Source organism: Symphodus melops (genome assembly GCF_947650265.1).
Source record: "Symphodus melops genome assembly, chromosome: 4".
NCBI lineage: Eukaryota > Metazoa > Chordata > Actinopteri > Labriformes > Labridae > Symphodus > Symphodus melops.
The window spans coordinates 30,093,802-30,098,866 of record NC_136694.1 but is presented as its reverse complement, the minus strand read 5'-3'; positions in this window follow the sequence as shown (position 1 = coordinate 30,098,866).

The following is a 5,065-nucleotide window of genomic DNA, read 5'->3' as shown; positions in this document are numbered from 1 at the left end:
AGCCGAACTGTAAATCGGTCTAATCTTTGAACCTGGAGGGAAAATGCATCACCTGGGGTAACCTGAGGCCTTCAGAGAGAGAGAGAGAGAGAGAGAGAGAGAGAGAGAGAGAGGGGAAATGAAAAGATGGATTCAGGAGAATCTGAGGAGGACAAGGTTAAAAAAATATGATAGAAGAGTGAAGGTTGAATCGACAGGGAGGAGAGACAACATGCAAGGTAGGAAGGAAGGAAGGAAGGAAGGAAGGAAGGAAGGAAGGAAGGAAGGAAAGAAGGAAGGAAGGAAAGAAGGAAGGAAGGAAGGAAGGAAGGAAGGAAGGAAGGAAGGAAGGAAGGAAGGAAAGAAGGAAGGAAGGAAGGAAGGAAGGAAGGAAAGAAGGAAGGAAGGAAAGAAGGAAGGAAGGAAGGAAGGAAGGAAGGAAGGAAGGAAAGAAGGAAGGAAGGAAAGAAGGAAGGAAGGAAGGAAGGAAGGAAGGAAGGAAGGAAAGAAGGAAGGAAGGAAAGAAGGAAGGAAGGAAGGAAGGAAGGAAGGAAGGAAAGAAGGAAGGAAGGAAGGAAGGAAGGAAGGAAGGAAGGAAGGAAGGAAGGAAGGAAGGAAGGAAGGAAGGAAGGAAGGAAAGAAGGAAGGAAAGAAGGAAGGAAGGAAGGAAGGAAGGAAGGAAGGAAGGAAGGAAGGAAAGAAGGAAGGAAGGAAAGAAGGAAGGAAGGACGGACAGAGAGGAGATTAAAAAGTGGATTTAATTTGAGTTGAATAAAATAAGTAAGAAGTGATGTCATCCTCAGGAACTTTTCCCCGTTTCTTCTGAGGACGATGAGTCGGAGTGGATTCCTCCAGCCAATGAGAGCGCAGCAGGTGAGTTTAGGAGTGGATACAGCTCAGTGATTGGAGGAGATTCAAAGCGGTGAATATGACGGACGTGGACGTAGCAGCAAAGAAGAGAAAATCTAATCAGAGTGAGGAGAAACAGCGAGAGGAGAAAGCTGCTTCTACAACCAGGCTGAACCTTGTGTTGGACGTGGAGCTGCTCTACTTCCTGTTGGACAGGAAGCTGACAAACACCGGCGGTTAGCTCCTGCAGGGAGTGTGTGATGAGCCCAGGAGGAGGAGTCACGTTGAGATGTTGCATTCACAAGCGGCTACAAACATTTCTACCGACTGAGAAAGGCAGGAGGAGAACGCCGTAACTCTTTCGGCGTCCATGTTGCGGTTGCCTAGCAGCAGCGTTCCCACACGGTTACACCTGTTGCCGTACACGACTTCACGAGGTGAAGGCAGCGTTCCCCACTCAGCCGAGCCGCTGTGCGTGACAGGCAGCCCTACATCGACGTCCTGCTCATCACAAAGAAACTCGCCGACACGCTTCGAGGGATTGTTGGCAACGTTGGAAGCAAAAGAACAAGAAGAAGAACAAGAAGTGCCAGATGCTGGAAACATTGTGCACAAAAAGATCCCAGCATGAAATGATGGTGTGCTCGGGATTGTGAAGTGTGATTTAAAAAAGACTGCAGGACGACACAGCTCCAAGAGGATGCTGGGAGAACAGTTTCAAACATGACAGGTGTGATGCTTCCACCTTAAGTTGTTTTTCTTTTAGTTTTTTCTTTTTTCTTTTTTCCAACAAGGTGGAAAAAAAACAAACATAAATTGCAGATGTTGGAAATGTTAAAGCGACGGACATGCTGACCCACAAACTCAGCTGGTGTCAGCATGAGTCAGCGGTTAAATTATAAAACAGAAAAAAAGAGTTGTAGCTGTTATTCTGAGGTCAAGAGGTCAAATCGGAGCCTCTTTTTACTGAACGTGAGGACACAGATTTTTTTTATTTTATTTGTGAGATAATAAAACAAGTGATGTAAAGAAGTTAAAGTTCAGGTTTTTACAGGTTATTGTGTTAGCATGTCCAATCTTATGATTACAACAGGAGTAAATACTGAAGAGTCAAAACCCAACAATAAAACCAACAAATAAGACGACAAAAAACTCAAATTAATATCAAAGCAGAAAGAAACGAAGAAGAAGGAAACGTTTTTCATTCATGTAAACAGTTTTACTCCATCAAGTCTGTTCACCGTGCTTGTAAACATCCAGGCAGTAGAGCAGAGAGAAGGCAGATCTTCGGCTGTCCTACAGTGCCGGCTAGTGGTGGGTGTTGGTATTACAGTTTGAGCACAACATTTGAAAAACAAAAAAAATTGAACTCCTTTAAAAAGACATTTTGGCCAAATATTAGAAGGGTGAGGGAAGTCGAAAGTACCGAGAGAAAGTACGGCTGAGACCGAGATGGGGGGGGGGGATTATTGGTAATTGAAAGATAAAATGGTAATCATCCAGAAGGGGGTGAAAGATTAGAGCTCTCCTTTTTCTTTCTCTTTTTTGTGGCAGGCACACGGGAGGGGAGAAGAAGAGAGGAGAGAAAATTCCACTTTCCTACCTTCTCATCCTTCTTCATAATAGAAGTGTCAAATCAATGCCGAGCTCGGAGACAAGCTGCCCTCTCTCTCTCTCTCTCTCTCTCTCTCTCTCTCTTTTCTTTTTCTCTTCCTCTCCTCGATGCTGAAAGCTGTTTTTCACGTCTTCGTCGCCCGGCGAGACTCTTCTGTCAGCGTTCATAAACGTGCATCAAAACGCTGCTGTGTGACTTCTTAAACATCCTTCAGAGCTCTTCTTCTTTACTCTTTCTACTTCACCACTTCCTCCGCTGCTACTTCTCCCATTTCTTCCCATTTTTCTCTCCATGAATAAATAATCTTTCCTCTCTCCTTCTCGCTGTCTCGTCTTCTCCTCGAGCTTCAATCTCCCTCCGTTTACCGACCTTTTTAAGTGCAGAGAAAGCTCGACACTCAAACACAAGCTGGCCAGGTTATGAATATTTAATAAACAATAAATCCTGTTTCCTTTCTTTCAGTTTCTGCTGGAATTTTTCGGCAAAAGCGTTTTTTTGTTTGTTTGTTTGGAGTGTGGGAGTTTAAAATCTATGTGAGGAGTTTGTGAGATGAAGATGAGTCATCACTGTGGTTCACCGCTGACCTACAGGATCCTGCACGATGTCACGCCGGCCTCACACGTGCAGAGATGATACCTCACAGGGGGAGGCGGGAGGGGAAAATCTGATTCAGTGGATTCCTTCTCTCGGGCAGAATCCAAAGAAAGTACTGGAGCACGCTGGACTTTTATTTATTGGCCTGATTTGGACACGTTCTCTGCACGAGAGTCATCAAGCACGCCGTTTTAAACGTTGACCTTTCAGCGGTGGGACGGTCCTTCTATCGGTCCAAACAGCCCCGCCGATGTGAGGACAGGACGAGGAATGAGAAGGAGAACTCCTCCTGCTTTTCATTTCCTCTCTCTGTGGGTTTGTATACGTCGGAAACACAGACTCTCTCAGAGTCATTCTCGCTCGCTCGCCCTCTCTCTCTCTCTCTCTCTACGCTCGGCTGCAGGTTTCACATCGAGAGAATGATTCCTCTCTCTTCCCTTCTCCATTTGTCTTCACTGTGGGCTGCGGAAAGAAAAATGCACCAGAGGAATGTGCACAATTTTTCTCCCCTTGTCTCTGTCTTGATTCTCCACCTTTTTTTCTCCTTTCTTATCTTTGCAGAGAAATATGTCAAAGACAAAGTGTGTCGCACAGTGTCACCTGATCTTTTTTTTTTAAATCGTCGTCTCATCATCGTCTGATAATCTTTTAAAATGTGAAAATGCAAAAAAAGACAAAAAAAAGTTGTAATTTAAATGAATCTCAATGAAGCTGAAGAATTAGAAACCTTTCACTCAGTCTCAGGCGTTTGGGTCATTCTGCTCGACTTCACAGGAAGAACATAAAAAGATGGCACCTCTAAATGTGTGTGTGTGTGTGTGTGTGAGTCCTGACTGTCTGCAGTGAGGGAGAAGGCTGTGTTGTTGTCAGAGCTGTGTTTACATGGACTTCATCAACAAGTCCACGCCGGTCGTTTAGCATCTTCAGGCTCAGACGACATCGTCAGCTGTGTTCAGACTTCAGGGCGGACATCTTGGATCCTCGATCCTTGTTCACTATGGCACATTTAAAATACGTCTCTTTTCTCATAAACACATCTCTCCTGACTGAACGCTAACTTGCTTCATGTCTTCTCCAAAAACTGAATGATTGGATTGAGACACTGATCGGCCTTGCAGGGCCGGCCCTCCTCTGTCTGTTTGCTGCCTCCTGACACTGCTGCTCTTCACAGATCATTAAGGGGAAGACGGGATGAAGGAAGAGTCGGACAGGTAGATGGATCGGTGGCGGGACGAGGAAATACAAACACAAACACACACCAGTGAACACGCCTCCTCCTCCCAAACATCCCGACTCGGAGACAGCAACGAGACGCTCTCATCTTTCTGCGTGTGTGTGTGTGTGTGTGTGTGTGAAGCAAGCTGACCTGGAACTGGTTTATACAAGCTGCATCTTTAAAGGAGCAGTATGTAGCTCTGCTCCCTAGTGTTTAAAATGAGTACTGCAGTCTAAACTCTCTTAAGGACTCTTAAGTGTTGGCTGTGCATTAAAAATATTTGAAATCCAAAAAAAGATTTTTAAAAATGTTTAGAAAAAGGCTAACAACTCTTTTAATAAACACTGGATTTCAAGTCTGGATTCAGAACCTTCCTGAAGGTCTGTAAGGTCACAGATCTGACAAAGAGTGACCTTTTGATCCATTCGTCCCCGCTAAGATCCATCTCATCGGTCTCATCGGACCAAGAGAGAAATCATAAACAGGTAAGTTTGTGTAAATGCATCAGACAAGGTTATTTATTGTCGTTGTAATACTTGAGACTTTCCTTCAAATGATGAACTTTTCATGTGTTTCTGAAAGCAGCCCACACGTCTATAAGCTCCTGTGATAGAGGAAGTCTGCCTCGGTGAATGTTGCCTTTATCTCCGAGTCAAAGAGTCTGAACACAACTCTTAGAAATCCACCGCTTCAACCAGCAAACAAACGCCACTTCAGGACGCTATCTATTCAAATCAGACCCGCTCTGACTGACAGGCGTGTATCTCACTTTCTGCAGGCTCGGAAACACCTTCAAAACTCTCATTTTAATA